The 19053-nt window shown below is 41.8% G+C and overlaps 1 pseudogene; it reads left to right on the top strand.

The window, feature by feature from the left end:
- Positions 1–2202: 2202 nt before the first annotated feature.
- LOC132890979 (zinc finger protein 850-like) overlaps positions 2203–19053 on the top strand; it is a 127935-nt pseudogene continuing 111084 nt past the window's right edge.

Below are 19053 nucleotides of genomic sequence, written 5' to 3'. Positions count from 1 at the left end.
TTTTTTTTATTTCTCATTTTCTTTCTTTTGTATGTACAAATAGTTACATTTTTTTATACATGTTCGAAATAAAATAAATTCATTCATTCAACATTGGAGAAATCGCGAACATTGATGATTTGCTTTCTTAAAACAGCAATTAATATGGTTGGTGTTATAGATTTAACCAAGTACTGTGTGTGAGATGCGTTTTATGATCTGTGGCAGTAACTCAAGAAATCCTCCAGCATCTCTCTGTGTTGCTCCTCACCCTGCTGCCCTGAAGAGACGACACCATTTCAGCACCTCTGTTTTGGACCGCCACATGTAGCCTGAGAACTACACACACAGCTGACTCCACTCAAGTGATGCCACTCTCTGCTCTCCTTCAGCAGCAAGGGGAGTACAAATCAGTGCTGCAACCAAAGAGGTCAGTGCTCTCTGAGATCCAAAAGCTTGCTGATTGCTTTCTCCCCTCTATCTCCAGGCAACAAGGCCTACAATGAAGACGATGACAAAGAAACACCTTTTTCCACGAGAGCTGCCGCTGCAAATCCTGACCCGCTGCAGGTTCTCGACCTGTCACGCTGCTGCTGAATTCCATCGGTGGACATACAGTGGTGCTTGACAGTTTATGAACCCTTTAGAATTTTCTATATTTCACACAAGTCCTAAAAGTAGATAAAGATAACCCAGTTAAACAAATGAGACAAAAATATTATACTTGGTCATTTATTTATTGAGGAAAATGGGTACCTGAACACCGGGACCCGCTCCACACAGGCAGGCCCGCCGACAGGGGGGGACAAACGGGTACTGTATGTTATCCCGGGCCCAGGAATGGGGAGGGCCCAGAACTGGGCTCTTATGAAGTTGCGATTAAATTATTTTATTTCATTTCAAAATGTGTTGATTTGGGGGAGGAATGTGCTATATTTGCATTCAATAAATGATTTCTAGATCTTTTGCCTTTATTGTCTTTGAAAAAGGCGTCAGTAACCCCCTACCACCTCTAATGCAAAAATGGTTTGGTCTGACTCTTTGATTAAGGGGAAAAAACCGACATCATTTGATCATAGCGCTTCAACAATCAGTGTGCGTGCCATTTGCCAACATGCACAAGTCAGGAGCACAGAAAAGAGAAAAAGAGAGGAAGAAACCAAGAGACTCAGGGGCTCACTGCATAAATATTTTAAAAAAGATTTGGATGATGCAGCAGGTACTAGCAAAGGCAGTGGGGCAGCTGAGCCAGGTAAGACACAGCCAACTTTTTCCAGCCCCGTAAAGTAACCCCAACCAAGGCACGCGCGGCACGCAATTCATGTTACAAACGAGGGGAGAGCAAGTCACACTGAACACCATATCAAATGCACAGGGCATTGAATCATTTCATAACCACAACGGCTTAATAACATTGTGTTTCATATATCTGATTGAAGCTAAGAATATTCACATTAGCCCGCAATCATATCCCGCCGTTTCTCGAGCGGTGTGTTCTTCTCTGCTTTTCACACTGGACAGTACGCACACACAGTATACTATGTTCGCCCCCAGCCCTGCCCGAAATCCCCCGTCCATCGCTGCTCCTTCAAGAGCACCCCAATCGCGTGATTATAGTAGACTATCCACGAGTTTAGGAAGGCATTGCGGGGGCTGTCGCATGCAGGCTTGGGGTGTAACGGAATACATTTAATGGCGTTTGGTTAAAGGATACAAAATAACAGTAACCGCTTATTCCGTTACAGTACAGGGGGGAAAGATTCAGTGAAATTGGGGATTACTTCACAGGATCACAATGTGTGTGAGGTTGCTGGTTTTGGGGTGGGGGGGGGGGGGGGGGGGGGCATTCAAAGCATTTTGTCCCGGGCCCAGCCAAAGCTGTCAGTGGCCCTGCACACAGGCCCTGTTGATGATGAGTGGCTGGATGTCAGCTTTGTTTTTCCTAAAGTCAATAACCAGCTCCTTTGTTTTGGTGGTGTTGAGGAGCAGATTGCTGACTTTGCACCACTCTGACAGCCGCTCCACCTCGTCCCTGTATGCTAGCCTTGAACTTTAATTTTATTTATTTTAATTTATTTTATAAGTTTTATATTACTTGTATTTATATGTTTTATTTATATTGATGTGTTTAAATACGCTTTATCAATTAATAAAGTAGTAGACCAGGTGGGGGCAGTAAAGCGCCTCGGTGCTCCTCCAACCGCCAGAGAACATTGGAGAAGAAAAAGGCTCTGCATGTTTTTTGCTGTAAAATCTGAAGATAACAGCGCCAATCATCATTATATTAAATGTTTCGAACAAAATTTCCAGTGGAGGTTATATCTGGTACAATTAAGAATCCATGTGCATTGTTTTGCTTACGTTTGAAGATTCATTGCGCTTTAAACCCTGAGGTAAGTTAAAATAAAGCTGTGAGGTCCAATCCCAAATGGGTGTCCATTATTCAAGTCCACTACATTCAGTATGAGAGAATGCTTTTCAAAACTCTCCTGGGGGAGAAAAGTGCGTGAAAGACATTTTCAGTTGGCCGAGGGTCTGATGCGTGGCTGAAACGATAAAAACAGTGTATCCCACTTAATTGCAAACCATTTCAGATTTATACAATTAAAGAGTTTTTGAATTGTTGATATTGTTCTATCAGTTACTGTAGGTGATGGGATTCATGTGTCAGGCCTGAGAGAGCTCAGAGTGAAAAATCTGAAATAATACTCATCTTGAATTTTAATATAATAACAATGAAAGGGAAGTCTTGAATCAGATTGTGAGCTGAAAAATCTCCTGCCTGAATATTGTATCCATACAGAGACCCACAGAAAATAACACAAGTGATGCTGTAGAAGAATGTTTATCATTTCTTAAAATAGTCGCAGTGAATGAAAGTATTATTGGATTGCATCAAATGGGTTTTCCTTCTGTAAGCTCATGTAAAAATACAGAGAACTATAATATCATAATATATTAAAATTTTATATAAGATTTAACCAAAATAGTAACTAGAAAAGCACTCGGAGAGTGCAGAACTCCGCCAAGCAGCTCATTTCACCACATATTGAGACTTACACCTGGGTCATTCCATGCCAAATCAAATGAAATTTGCTCCAAACTATACTGAGAGAGTGTATTTAACTTACAATTTCTGTTGTATGTTAGTTTATGGCAGTCAGAATCTTTCTTTAGTCCAGTTCCTATAGAACAGGGAGGAAGTTCAGCCATTTCTAGATGTCTAAGAACAAACTCATTTATACTGATCTCAAATTGAAAGCAACTACAATTAAATTCCCTAGTCAACTATTCAAAATATCCAATCCTTGCAAAGAAACACATTCAGTTAATAACACTGGTAAATTTTCTCAGTGCTCTGTATTACAATGTATTTAATATAATCCAAGCAATATAATGTTATCTGAACAAGTATGCAGTTTACAGACTCTAAAACTATAAGATATGAGCCACCTGTTCTGGTATCAAAGGTCACCTATTGTGCTGTGTTGATATTGATAAGGCTGGCTGTTGACTGGTACACAATAGCTGGTCATTGATTGCTAATGTTTCACAGTCTTAGATTAAAATCAATTTACAAATAATTAATACTGAGCATTAATTGAAATTTTATTTAAAATTGAGGAAGAAACATGTCTCCTAACCTACTTGAGCCTTATTGAAGCATTTATTAACCCTCAAATATCAGTTATATGAAAATATATCAAAAATTCGAATTTGGTGAAAATGGATTTTTTTAAACCCCTGTAGTTTAAAAATACTTGAGAGACACAGAACAAAAATTTGGAAATATAAAATATGGGTCTTGGGGATTACTGAAAAAAATTTACAAGTTCCTAACTGCTATCCCACATTGGATTTCTTGCTACTGAAAATGGCATGTTTTAGAAATCGGTGAATTTCAAAACCCTATTACAGACAAACTAGGAATAGTGGAGACTTGGTAAAACTGAAATTGGTAGATATTTCTGTGTAGATTTGAATAACATTCTTAGTTTAAGCATTACTGCCACAGGCAAGCTTCCAGAATGAGTTAAAAATGCAAAAAAAAAAGCAAATTTGTCTTTTTTAATTTCCTTGTTAAAATCACCATCTAATATACAATGACATTGAAATTCTAAGTTGAAGCTTGTAGTACAAGACATTGAGTCTCTCTGTGCAAAATTTTAGGTTTCTATCTTGCATAATAAAGATTATATTACACTTTGAAATATGTATATTTTGAGCAAAATGCAAAAAAATCGAAAAATTCACATGCCTGTATCTCTGAAACCGTTGGAGATAGGAAGCTCAAATTTGGGGATTAACTTCTTTTAATAGTATCTCTGAGCCCTCCAAATTGCATTGAAATCTGAGATGGTTGAGCATAAATTTGTCAGATATTTGTTGATTTGGCATGGAATGACCTACCTAAAGTGAGATACTAATTCTCACATACGAGATATTGTGTCATACAGTATGTGTGAGATAAAAAGTCATAGAAAAATGAAAAAAAAATATTAATTTATTCGTCATATTTAAAAGTTATATACCAATAGGTTACAACCGGCAATATTATTGGATTCATTGACCATGAAAACATACCCATAGCATTTGGAATCATACTTGTATCACTCGTCTTCTCGTCTCGTCTTGTCTTCTTCCGCTTTATCCGGGACCGGGTCGCGGAGGCAGCAGTCTAAGCAGGGAAGCCCAAACTTCCCTTTCCCCAGACACCTCGGCCAGCTCCTCGGGAAGAACACCGAGGCGTTCCCAGGCCAGGCGAGAGACATAGTCCCTCCAGCGTGTCCTGGGTCTTCCCCGGGGCCTCCTCCCGGGGGGACATGCCTGGAACACCTCCCCAGGGAGGCGTCCAGGAGGCATCCGAAAAAGATGCCCGAGCCACCTCAGCTGATTCCTCTCGATGTGGAGCAGCAGCGGCTCTACTCCGAGCTCCTTCCGAGTGACTGTGCTTCTCACCCTATCTCTAAGGGAGCGCCCAGCCACCCTGCGAAGGAAACTCATTTCGGCCGCTTGTATCCGCGATCTTGTCCTTTTGGTCATTACCCAAAGCTCATGACCATAGGTGAGAGTCGGAACGTAGATCGACCGGTAAATTGAGAGCTTCGCCTTTTGGCTCAGCTCCTTCTTCACCACGACGGACCGGTAAAGCGACCGCATCACTGCAGAGGCTGCACCGATCCGCCTGTCGATCTCACGCTCCATCCTTCCCTCACTCATGAACAAGATCCTGAGATACTTAAACTCCTCCACTTGAGGCAGAACTTCTCCACCAACCTGGAGAGGGCAAGCCACCCTTTTCCGGTCGAGAACCATGGCCTCGGACTTGGAGGTGCTGATTCTCATCCCAGCCGCTTCACACTCGACTGCAAACCGCCCCAGTGCATGCTGAAGGTCCTGGTTTGAAGAAGCCAACAGGACAACATCATCCGCAAAAAGCAGAGATGAAATCCTGTGGTTCCCAAACAGGATTCCTTCTGGCCCCTGGCTGCGCCTAGAAATTCTGTCCATAAAAATTATGAACAGAACCGGTGACAAAGGGCAGCCCTGCCGGAGTCCAACATGCACTGGGAACAGGTCTGACTTACTGCCGGCAATGCGAACCAGACTCCTGCTCCGTTCGTACAGGGACCGGACAGCCCTTAGCAAAGAGCCCCGAACCCCATACTCCCGAAGCACCCCCCACAGAATACTACGGGGGACACGGTCGAATGCCTTCTCCAGATCCACAAAGCACATGTGGACTGGTTGGGCAAACTCCCATGAACCCTCGAGCACCCTATGAAGGGTATAGAGCTGGTCCAGTGTTCCGCGACCAGGACGAAAACCGCATTGTTCCTCCTGGATCCGAGGTTCGACTATTGGTCGAATTCTCCTCTCCAGTACCCTGGAGTAAACCTTCCCTGGGAGGCTGAGAAGTGTGATTCCCCTATAATTGGGACACACTCTCCGGTCCCCTTTCTTAAAAAGAGAGACCACCACCCCAGTCTGCCACTCCAGAGGCACTGTCCCTGACCGCCACGCGATGTTGCAGAGGCGTGTCAACCAAGACAGCCCCACAACATCCAGAGACTTGAGATACTCAGGGCGGATCTCATCCACCCCCGGTGCCTTGCCACCGAGGAGCTTGCAAACCACCTCAGTGACTTCGGCTTGGGTAATGGACGAGTCCACCTCTGAGTCATCAGCCTCAGTCTCCTCAGTGGAAGACATGACGGTGGGATTGAGGAGATCCTCAAAGTATTCCTTCCACCACCCGACAATGTCCCCAGTCGAGGTCAACAGCTCCCCACCCGCACTGTAAACAGTGTTGGCAGAGTACTGCTTCCCCCTCCTGAGGCGCCGGACGGTTTGCCAGAATTTCTTCGAGGCCGACCGATAGTCCTTCTCCATGGCCTCCCCGAACTCATCCCAGTTCCAAGTTTTTGCCTCCGCAACTACCCGAGCTGCAGCACGCCTGGCCTGCCGATACCCGTCAGCTGCCTCGGGAGTCCTGGAGGTTAACATGGCCCGATAGGACTCCTTCTTCAGCTTGACGGCATCCCTTACTTCTGGTGTCCACCACCGGGTTCGGGGATTGCCGCCATGACAGGCACCGGAGACCTTGCGGCCACAGCTCCGAACAGCTGCGTCCACAATGGAGGTAGAGAACATGGTCCACTCAGACTCAATGTCCCCCGTCTCCCGGAGGTGGGAGTTAAAGACCTCCCCAACAGAGTGCTCGGCCAGACGTTCCCAGCAGACCCTCACCATACGTTTGGGCCTGCCAGGTCTGTCCAGCTTCCTCCTCCGCCAGCGGATCCAACTCACCACCAGGTGGTGATCAGTTGACAGCTCAGCCCCTCTCTTCACCTGAGTGTCCAAGACATAGGGTCGGAGATCAGATGAAACGACTACAAAGTCTATCATTGACCTCCAACCTAAGGTGTCCTGGTGCCACGTGCACTTATGGACACCCCTATGCTCGAACATGGTGTTCGTTATGGACAAACCGTGACTAGCACAGAAGTCCAATAACAAAACACCACTCGGGTTCAGATCGGGGAGGCCGTTCCTCCCAACCACGCCCCTACAGGTGTCACTGTCATCTCCCACGTGAGCATTGAAGTCCCCCAGTAACACAATGGAGTCCCCAGTCTGAGCACTCCTCAGTACCTCTCCCAGGGACTCCAAGAAGGCCGGATACTCTATACTGCTATTTGGGCCGTAGGCACAAACAACAGCAAGAGCCCTCTCCCCAATCCGAAGGCGCAGAGAGGCGACCCTCTCGTTCACTGGGGTAAACTCCAACACATGGCGGCTGAGCTGGAGAGCTATAAGCAAGCCCACACCAGCCCGCCGCCGCTCACCACGGGCGACTCCAGAGAAGTGGAGAGTCCAGCCCCTCTCGAGGAGCTGGGTTCCAGAGCCCAAGCTGTGCGTGGAGGTGAGCCCGACTATCTCTAGCCGGTACCTCTCAACCTCCCGCACAAGCTCAGGCTCTTTCCCCCCCAACGAAGTGACATTCCATGTCCCAACAGCCAGCCGCTGTGTCCGGGGATCAGGTCGTCGAGGCCCCTGCCTTCGACTGCCACCCAATCCACATTGCACCAGTCCCCTACTGCTACCTCTGTGGGTGGTGAACCCACAGGAGGTTGGGCCCACGTCACCTCTTCGGGCTGAGCCCGGCCGGGCCCCATGGGCAAAGGCCCGGCCACCAAGCGCTCGCATACGAGCCCCAACCCCGGGCCTGGCTCCAGGGTGGGGCCCCGGCTGCGTCATCCCGGGCGACGTCACGGTCCTCTGATTTTTCTCCATAGGGGTTTTGGTGAACTGCTCTTAGTCTGGCCTGTCACCTAGGACCTGTCTGCCTTGGGAAACCCTGACAGGGGCATAATGCCCCCGACAACATAGCTCCTAGGATCATTCAAGCACACAAACCCCTCCACCACAATAAGGTGGCAGTTCTAGGAGGGGACTTGTATCACTATTACTTCAAAAGTTATTCACAAGAAAATGATATTTCCATAATGGCTGTTTTCTTCTGGATCTAGCTCCGTAGCTATTGAAGATACATCAAATCCGTTGACATACTACTGATTCAGCAGAGTCTTGGCTACAATTTGGTGTTGTTTGCATGTCTGTATCTTCATTTGTTACCTTACAGCGTTAAAAATTCTAACATCCCCCTCATTTTTGTGTGTTCTGGATCATAGTATCCAGAATTTTGTCTGGATCCAGATCAAACTTTGATACTTTATAGAACTCATGGAGATCCTTTTGTGTATTTTTTTTTTTACCAAACACTCTGGTCATTTGTTATGGAGTTATATGTAAAAATTCCAACAATGGGCCTATCTCGCAATGATAAAGAATCCTTTAAAAAAATCCTGGATCCAGAAGGTGATCCAGATCACCACCAAAATGTAATGGATTGTTACTTGTGCCCAGTCACACCTCTGGAAAAAATTTCAGAGCAGTCCGTTCATAACCTTTTCCGTAATGTTGCTAACAGGCAAACCAACAAACAAACAAACGCTACCGAAAACATAACCTCCTTGGCGGAGGTAACAACTCAATTAAATAAATACTGCGCTGTCTTAGTACTACTAAAATGCATCTCTCTCACTAAACACTTTCCAACAGAATTTTTAAAAAGCACTAGAAATCCTATCAAAATCATATTGGAATGCATCAAAGGAATTTGCTCATTTGCAAACTTTGACTGAAAGTTTTCAAACAAAATGGCACGGTGGTGTAGTGGTTAGCACAGTCGCCTCACAGCAAGAAGGTTCCGTGTTCGAACCCAGCGGCCAGCGAGGGCCTTTCTGTGCGGAGTTTGCATGTTCTCCCCGTGTCTGCGTGGGTTTCCTCCGGGTGCTCCGGTTTCCCCCACAGTCCAAAGACATGCAGGTTAGGTTAACTGGTGACTCTAAATTGACCGTAGGTGTGAATGTGAGTGTGAATGGTTGTCTGTGTCTATGTGTCAGCCCTGTGATGACCTGGCGACTTTTCCAGGGTGTACCCCACTCCGCCTTTCGCCCGTAGTCAGCTGGGATAGGCTCCAGCTTGCCTGCGACCCTGTAGAACAGGATAAAGCGGCTACAGATGATGAGATGAATATAAAATTGTGAATATACAACAGATAAAAATAATTCATATAGATTTAGTTAACTAACCTAGATTTTGTAGCTTGATGTTTTTGTTTAACTTTTTCACAATAAAAAGCATTAATGTTGAGGTTTAATAGTTCATGAACAGTTATACATAATCGAAATCTCAAACACGTTGTTGTTAATGGTATTAATAATAATAATCTTTTGTAGAGCTGTTATAATGAGCTCAGCAGGAGACAGACACTGCTCCTCTAGGACGTCTCAGTCTCCTGATCTCTCACAGGTAAAGCTCAATAATGATTTGTGTTGCAAAAACAATAACAGTATGATGTTAAAATTTGACCAGTGTTTGTCTTTTGCTGCCTTGCTTCACTGCCAGCCTACAAGCTGTCCTGCTAATCACACAGAACCTAATAGATTTAGGCACTGCCTAAACGCGGAGCTCCCATCTGTTTCTGGGTTGTAGAATTTTCTTCTATCATAGCCAGTCTCTTTTGCTTTATTTCTTTACTGGCTAGCACTGGCCACTAGGCGGTGTGTATGACTGGTAATTACTAACACTGGCCACTAGGCGGTGTGTATGACTGGTAATTACTAACACTGACCACTAGGTGGTGTGTATGACTGGTAATTACTAACACTGGCCTCGAGGTGGTGTGTATGACGGTAATTATTAACACTGGCCACTAGGTGGTGTGTATGACTGGTAATTACTAACACTGGCCACTAGGTTTGTATGACTGGTAATTACTAACACTGACCACTAGGTGGTGTGTATGACTGGTAATTACTAACACTGGCCACTAGGCGGTGTGTATGACTGTAATTACTAGGGCTGTAACAATATGCGTATCGAAATCGCGATACGCAGAGCCACGATCCGTGTCGCGATACAAGAAGGCAGAATCGCGGTACACCCTTTCAAACTTCTCCTCAGCCCAAAAACAGAGGTGCTTCCAAACTTCAATTTATGAATACTTTACTTTTTATTTAAATTACATTTTAAACTTACTTAAATTACTTTTATTTTTTATATCTATTAGTAAGTCGTTTTTTCGCCGACCTGCGACAATCTTCTGCGAGTCACACAACGTCCACACTCGCCACTGGCAGAGCATTCATTTCTTTTAAGTGGTCGCCATTCTGGTTGCGACGCGGGGAGCGAATCTGTAAACAAGCAGCTCATTGGCTGGCTAGGTGTGCCACAAGCCAATCACAATCACTTGACCAGAAAGGCATGCAGTGTTGCCAGATTGGGCGGGTTTAGGTGCTTTTTGGCTGGTTTTGAACATATTTTGGGGTGGAAAATGTTAGCAATATCTGGCAACACTGAAGGCATGTCTGCTTGAGTGGAAGCCTTCTGCGGTAGTTACATTTTGACACGCGAGCAATGTTTCACTCAGGGACGTCACTAGGTTTGAGAGACAGGGGTAGCTTAGCACCCAGAGGAGAAAAGGTATTGTGCGCGCGCAGCGCGCGCCGAACATTTTTCAGAGCACCTACTAAGGCTGTCAATCAATTCATTATTTCAAGAGCATCACACCTTGGGGACACACTTCCCACCATTTCTATTCTATTTTAAAATTGCTTTCATCATTTAATTGCTTGCTGAAGCAACTTCACCAGCTAAACTACAAAAACGTGAAAAAAACAATGGTAGGTGTCATGCATTCCTGCGCAAACTGAAGAGGGCAAGTGCTTCACAAATCATCATGTAAACATTCTACAGAAGACTCAATATAGCCTAGGTAAAGTTAAGCAAATGCAAACCACTGACATCAAATTACAATCTCACCGTGTGTGTCTGCAAATGAAAGCATAGAATTCTGACTCTCTGCAAACCCAACTCAATGGAAGCCCGCACCGCGCCTGCTGCAGAATGCCCGCGTAGTTTTTTAAGTCCTACTAGCCTACCACTCGACGTGACGCTTGACACAGAGCCAATGAGGAGGAATCATAACGATATTAATAATATTGCATTAAACAATAAATAAGCAAGCAGAAACTGTTGTTCGGATTAACTTGCGTTCTTGATGGCTCATGTTCAGTGCTTTACTGCCTTTGTTTTTTTTTGGGAAAAAAAATAAAAATATAAATAATTTTAAAAAGGGCAAAAAATATAGGGTGGCTTTGCCATAAGATAGGGTGGCTGGAGCTACCCTAAAATGGGTCTGGCGACGTCTATGGTTTCACTATAAAAATTCTGTAATTTCCATCTGTTTTCCGCGATGACAGAAAATCATTGGCCCTATGAGAGTGAGACAGTGAGAGAGCCACCCCCCCAAAAAAATCTTAACGGATTTACACGATTTGGAAAAATTACTTTTTCAGAACCGAAAAAACCAGAGCTTCCGGCTCAACAGTATTATTTTGAGAAATAAAACAGTCTTTGGATATACATTTGTTCATTTTTGCATACATATTACTCATTCTCTGCAGTGGTCTGAATTATTTGTTATTAAATAGTTAATGTAAGTAAGTAAATGTTAATAAGTCAAATTTACTACTTTAAAAATACATTTTAAAAAAATCGTGGGTGTATCGAATCGTGGGTCAGAAATCGCGATACGAATCGAATCGTGAGTTGGGTGTATCGTTACAGCCCTAGTAATTACTAACACTGGCCACTAGGCGGTGTGTATGACTGTAATTACTAACACTGGCCATGAGGCAGTGTGTATGACTGTAATTACTAACACTGGCCACGAGGTGGTGTGTATGACGGTAATTACTAACACTGGCCATTAGGCGGTGTGTATGACTGGTAATTACTAACACTGACCACTAGGCGGTGTGTATGACTGGTGGTACACGGACAAACCACAAAAAATTGACTTGATGGGTTTACCATTTTTTCTTAGGTATGGTGCTCCGCTCATAATACATAAAGCCCTGCTCACACTACAGCTCGCAATGGGTTTCTGAATACTTGGCGATGAAAAATTGGTAGCATCGCCACCAATTGTGCGATGCAAGGCAAATGTTCTCCAAATTTCACGAGGTGTGTATCTGCTTCGTGAGTGGCCCAAAATGCTGCAAAAAATGTCAATGCATGCGTTGAAATTTGGTGGCAATGTTTTCGTCAGCAAACTAAGCAGCGAATACTCACGGATGGGTTTGGGAATACTAACTGAAGCTCAGAGAACCTTCTTTGAGCCTCTTGAGATGTATTTGACTTGAATCCATGTCCCCAGTGTTCACAGGAGATTCATCGGCATAGCCTAATTTTCCCCGAGACTTAAAAAGCGCGTTGTGCACGCTCTTGGGACCCAATTATAATGGAAAACGTCTGATGCTGATTTGAGCACAATCAGGACGTGCATATCAGGATGCTGTTTTCACAGAGGCTTTGAAAAGTATTTTGTCAGGTATGTCAGAGCCTAATCTAGGGCGCGTAATACGCGATAATACGCGTTTTTTATCTGTCTGTCGCACATCCACTTTTTGGGCACGAGAGTGATATCGCGTATCTATTCATTTTGTCGCGCATTTATAAGTAGAGAGCGTGTAGTCGTGTTTTACTGAATCTTGTGCGTATCAATTTGTCAGCACCAGCTAGCAAGCACTGCGGTAAATATAGCGTTGTTTACACACCAATCGGAAAATATCGGAAAGGACCGAAGTATTCTGAATGGTTTATTTAGCGGGTAAAACAGTTTTTTGTGAACTATTATATCATTGGTTATTGAACCGGAAGACAGTGTATCTCAACCAATCGTGTGAAGTGTTTTAAAAATACCCAAAAGCACATGGCATATCGTTCTGTCTCATCCAAACATAACAATGTCAAAATGCGTGGTCACGTTGAAAGACCTTTGGACGAAAAAAGGAAACAAAACGAAGACACAGAAGTGAGTATTATGTTATTAATCATATTCAAATAGTAAAGGTGCTCAGTTGATATATAAGACATATATAAGTTTGTGTACAAATATGATCTTAGAGTAATTATATGACAGTGTGAAGACATACTAAGTCATTTGATTCTGATTGATAATGATTTTTGAAGTTTGAATTTGATATTATTTTCCTAATGCCAATATACAATTAGTTTGATAATGTTTGGTATTATGTAAGTTTTATTTAAAAATATTATGAAATATATTTAATCTGTTCTTGTGTAATTGTAGGTACTGTAAGATTGTAAATGACAGAGATTATATACTTTTTAGGAAGTCTGAATTTTGAGATTATCTCCAGTCATTTATGTCAAAATCTAGTTTAAACATAGGTAGATTGTTTAATGTTTTTCACTTTCATGAAAGGTGGTCTGAACAAAACAAATATGATAGCATTTTAAAATATTTGATAGTGATTTTATTTTATTCAGAAAGTCAGATTTTTCATCTTATTATTAATTAATAGTGGCAAGACTACATGGATTTTAGACTTAACTATATCAAATGATGTAATATTAACCTAGTCATATTTGATATGCAATATTAACCTAGTCATATTTGAAATGCAACATTATACTACTGGTGGTCAAATTGGTAAAAACAGGCTAGTCACATGATTTATAGTAAAACAGTAACCTAGTCATATAACAGAAAACTAGTCATATTTGTAAGGTTTTGCAGTATATAATTCTTCATATAGTTTTTGATCTAAAATCTTTACATTTTTAAAGTTCAGATCTGATCATAATGTTTGTGCAATACTATAAACTATGGATAAGTGTTTGCTGATATGGTTTTCATATCACTGTATTAAAGGATATGTATAGTGCCATAATTATGATATTATATAGATTAACGTCTGATATGAATGTTTGTTACATGTATTTAGTTTTATGAATAAAACTGTTCTGTTTATAGATGTACTCTTGAAAATATCTACCAATGTATTACTTATTTTTCTGTCCCCACTAACTGGAACAAATGAGGGATATTTTTACCCATGTTAATATTTTCTGTCCCCTGTTTCTACAACTAGTGAGCGATCTGTCCCCTATTTTCAAATTCCTAGATTAGGCTCTGTATGTGGCGTTTGACAGATGTCAGTGCAAGATGCATGTTTGTTAGCAGGTGTAATGTTTACAAAAACAAAACACAAATGAAACCAGAAGCAAAAAGCAGAAAGCAGAGTATTTAACCAGAGTCATAATCATGGCTAGAAACAAATGTGACACTGATGATGATACTTCGCAAAGTTTCTGTGAAAACAGTGTCCTCATATGCATTTGCACTCAAATCAGTATCAGGTGTTTCTCATAATGACTGGGTCCCACGATCACGCACAACGCACTCCGTGAGTGTGCGTGGCCACTCAACCTGAACCAGACTCAAGTTTGCAAAGATGTGACAGTCAAGTGTTCGCCTGCTGTGTGACCACAACTTTTAGCTCACCTGTACATTGTCAAGCATCGCCACCAAAATGCCTCATTTTCATCTATAACCCATCACAAAGCATTGCGAGCTGTAGTATGACCGTAGCTTAATGAAAAAGGAAATCTAAAGTCTTTTCTGAATAAGTGTTATTCTTGTTTGATCTTTAGCTGTATGAAGACGTGAAAATTGAGATTTCAGATGGAGGGACATCCGAAGTGTCAGGAGTCTGTGTGAAGAAAGAGGAGACATTGGAGTTGAACATCTACAACCATGAAAACAACCTCGAGAATCCACCTGAAGTTCTCGCCGTTAAAGAGGAATATCCTGACAATAGAGACTACCTCTGTACGAGATCAGGAGCTCAGTAACACTCTCACTGATTATTCTACCTGACACATTATCTAGTGCACTGAAAGGATAATAGTGGGTTATTTGGGATGTAGCCTCTGTTATAGATAATTTAATCACCAAATTATGACGAAATGAACTTGCATGGTTTTTATGTTTTTAGAGAGTTTAATATCATACGTAGGAGTAAGGAAAACTAAATCATTTTTTTCTTTAAATACATACATTTAAATAGTTACCCCTACATTTGCTCCAGAACAACACTGGTTTCCAGCTCCATGGATGTCAGGGCTCGTGCAGGTCCTTGAACTCCTTGAAAAGTGCTGGAATTTGAAAACTCATTTCAAGGGCACTTGAAACTCTTTGAAAATAGGAAAAATTCCTTGAAAAATTATAAATACTCCTTGAAAAAAATACTTAAATTCTTCCCGTGTATTTAGGTGCAATAATTAAAAAATTAAATTAAAAAGGAAAAATTAGAGAATATAGAAAAACGATGACACGATTGTCATTTAAAATGAACACTGGGCTTCCTGTGTTTTCGCACATGCACTTTGGTTCTCTGGTGCCATATTGAATTCTCCTGTTGGGCGTGCAGGTGTGCACAAGGAGAGAGAGAAAGAGTGCATGAACCAGGATGTCAGTGATGAAATTTTCGCTATGCAAACAAGAAGGAGATGTATACTAGAAGATTCATCTCAACTGAAAGAGAGTGTTGACAAGCTGATGGAACTAGCAGAACAAGAACGCAAGATAGTGCATGTCACGAAAGCCAACAGCTTCGAGAGGACAATAAAGGATATGGAACTCGAGGCTAATGAGGTAAACGATAAAATTGAAGTGCTAAAGAAGAAGCTCAAGCATTAACATTTTTAATTTTGAGTGAACCAAATCGCTTAGCCGCAATGGTTACATTGCTATAACACAGAGACAGTTTGTTGCAAACAAATTCTGCCATATACAGTTTTTTAGAAAGTTTTCCATGTTTAAATTTGTTATTGAAATGTAACAGATTTCAATTACATCAGTGACAGTGTTTCTAATGATTGTTTTCGAAATCTGTTTTAAAATATAACAAGCAAAAATAAAAGAAATGAATAAAATGTAACACCTGTGCAAAGGCCATGTTTTTTTCTAATAACAAACGAAACAAAAGGCTCGGCTACCAAGCTTCGAACCATGAGCGACTTTAACGATCATAAATTCCAAAACTAAACACCTCAAAAAGCAAAGAAGACTAAATATAAACACAAACTATGTCGATATTATGGTTGTGAAACTGGTTGTGGAGGAATATTTTGGAAAGGTTTTTGCAACCCAAAACGCCAGTTTTCCCTCATTCAAAAGTTCAGTGAAATGTTCATTATCCTGATTGTACCCATCGTGATGTGGCCCTTGAAAATTTTGATTTTGGTCCTTGAATACTCCTTGAGATGTCCTTGAATGTCTTCACAAAAATCCTGCACGAACCCTATATGTAATTATTTACAATATATGGCTAAAGTTTGTGCACCCCGACCATCACACGCATATGTGGTTCTTCTCCAAACTGTTACCACAACATTAGAAGCACACAATTGAATGTTTTTGCAAGCTGTAGCTTTCCAAATTCTCTTCACTGGAACTAAGAAGCCAAAACCTGTTCCAGCATGACGATGTCCCTGTGCACAAAGCAAGCTCCATGTGTGTTAAGTTTGGAGTGGAAGAACTCTAGTGTCCTGCACAGAACCCTGACCTTGAACCTACTGAACACCATTGGGATGAAGTGGAACACCAACTGCACCCCAGGCCTCCTCACCCAACATTAGTGCCTGACCTCATGAATGCTCTGGTGGAAAGTATTCCCAGAATAGTGGAGCTTAGTTGAAAAGCAAAGACGATTGAATCTGGAATGAGATGCTCAACAAGCATTTGTGTGTGTGATGGTCAGGTGTCCAAATACCTGTGTACAGGTTTAGGGGAATACTGGTGGTGCATCATCATGGTATCATGGCTCTCGGGTTGTGGATTTGATCCTGAGCTCAGATTATTGTCTCTGTTGAGATTTGCATGTTCTCCCCATGTTTGTGTAGGTTTCCTCTGGGTCCACTTGTTTCCTTCAGGTATGGGCAAATAGGCTATGCTTAAATTACCACTAGGTGTGAACAAGTTTGTTCATGTGTGGGTGCATGATTCCCTGCAGTGGACTGGCGTGAGTGTATTCTGGTTTACTCTTGAAGTGGGTGTTGCCTACACGTTAAAAAAATTTAATTTAAATGCCACTGGAAAAATTTGTAGATCTAGAAATGCCAGAAGTGTCAGCATGCTCAAATAGGGAAACAAGTGGTTTGTTTATTTATTTATTTGATTGATTGATATATAATTTTTATTCTGCACATATTTAGACCACTATAGACTCATGCACACCTGCAACATGTCATAGCAATGACTTCATGAAATTTTTCAATGACAAAATTGAAAATATCTGACAAATTTTAAACTAATAATTTCCGGCCAGACAATTAGAGTAATTCTGTAGTTAACAATATAAATGATTTAACAATTAGAATATTTTTAGAGAAATCAAACTAATTTCATTAATCTCCACATCAAAATCTTCAACTTCTGTACTAGATCCCTTACCTCTTCAAACAGATAATACCAGAAACAATTGAACCTCTTCTAAAAATAATACATTCTTCCTTTAGAATTGACTATGCACCCAAATTCTTTAAACTAGCAATTGTCACACCCCTGATTTAAAAAAACCTGACCTCAACCCCTGTCAGCTGTCCGATTATAGGCCAATATCAAACCTCCCATTTATCTCCAAGATCCTAGAAAAAGCTGTGTCACAGCAGTTATGCTCATATATCTTCACAGGAATAACATCCATGAAATGTATCAGTCAGGATTTAGACCTCATCATAGCACAGAGATAGCACTGGTTAAAATAGTAAACGACTTACTGTTGGCATCTGATCAGGGCTGTGTCTCCCTGCTTGTATTGCCTGACCTTGGTGTAGCCTTTGAAACCACTGATCATTCCATTCTCATGGACAGACTAGAAAATGTTGTGGGAGTTAAGGGAACGGCCCTCTCCTGGCTCAGGTCTTATTTAACTGATCCCTATCAGTTTGTTGATGTAAATGGTGATTTTTCTAGACATTCTGAGGTGAAGTTTGGTGTTCCACAAGGTTCTGTATTAGGTCCACTGCTTTTTTATTTATATATATGTTACTTGTGGGTGATGATATTTGTAAGCATGGTATTAGTTTCCACTGTTATGCTGATGACACACAGTTGTATGTTTCTGCAAAGCCAGATGAGAGACATGAGCTTAATAAAATTGAGGAATACGTAAAGGATATTAGACACGGGATGCTTATTAACTTCCTTCTGCTGAACTCTGACAAGACTGAAGTACTTGTACTAGGACCACATGCAGGTAGAATTAGGTTTTCTGATTACACAGTAACTCTGGATGGCCTTTCTGTTTCTTCACGTGCAGCAGTAAAAGACCTCAGTGTAATCATTGACTCTAATCTTTTTTCATTTGAAACTCATATCGATAACATTACCTGGATAGCTTTCTTTCATCTCAGAAATATTGCTAAGAAATATAATGTCACTACATGATGCAGAAAAACTAGTTCATGCTTTTGTTACCTGTAAGTTGGGTTATTGTAATGCATTACTGTCTGGATGTTCCAGTAAGTGTGTAAACAAGCTCCAGTTAGTTCAAAATGCAGCAGCAAGAGTCTTTACTAGAACTAGAAGATATGACCACATTATCCCTGTCTTATCCACACTGCATTGGCTCAAAATCAAATTTTGTGTTGATTATAAAATAGTACTATTGACCTTTAAAGCACTGAATGGTCTCGCACCACAGTACCTGAGTGAACTTCTGGTCCTTGACGTCAAAAGGTGCAGGCTATCTGCTGGTACCTCATATAGTGAAGGCTACATCAGGGAGCAGAGCCTTTTCTTACAAAGCCCCACAGTTATGGAACAGCCTTCCAAGAAGTGTTCAGGACTCAGACACAATCTCAGTGTTTAAGTCTAGGCTGAAAACATATCTGTTTAGTTAAGCCTTTTGTTAATAGTTTTTAATTAGGTAAAGGAGTAGATCTGGAGGGTTCTCAGGAATAGAGTGTTTTGGTAAACTGGGATGTATGGATGCTGACACACACCCCACTCTCACTTGCTCACTCAGGTTTGTTGGTGGTGTAGTGGCTGCTGCTTTATGTCCCAGGGCACCATCATGTCTGTGTTACCTTCTGGCTCTCCCCTTTTAGTTATGCTGTCATAGTTAGTCT

Source organism: Neoarius graeffei, chromosome 8 (genome assembly GCF_027579695.1).
Source record: "Neoarius graeffei isolate fNeoGra1 chromosome 8, fNeoGra1.pri, whole genome shotgun sequence".
NCBI lineage: Eukaryota > Metazoa > Chordata > Actinopteri > Siluriformes > Ariidae > Neoarius > Neoarius graeffei.
This window is presented reverse-complemented; position numbering and strand designations above follow the sequence as displayed.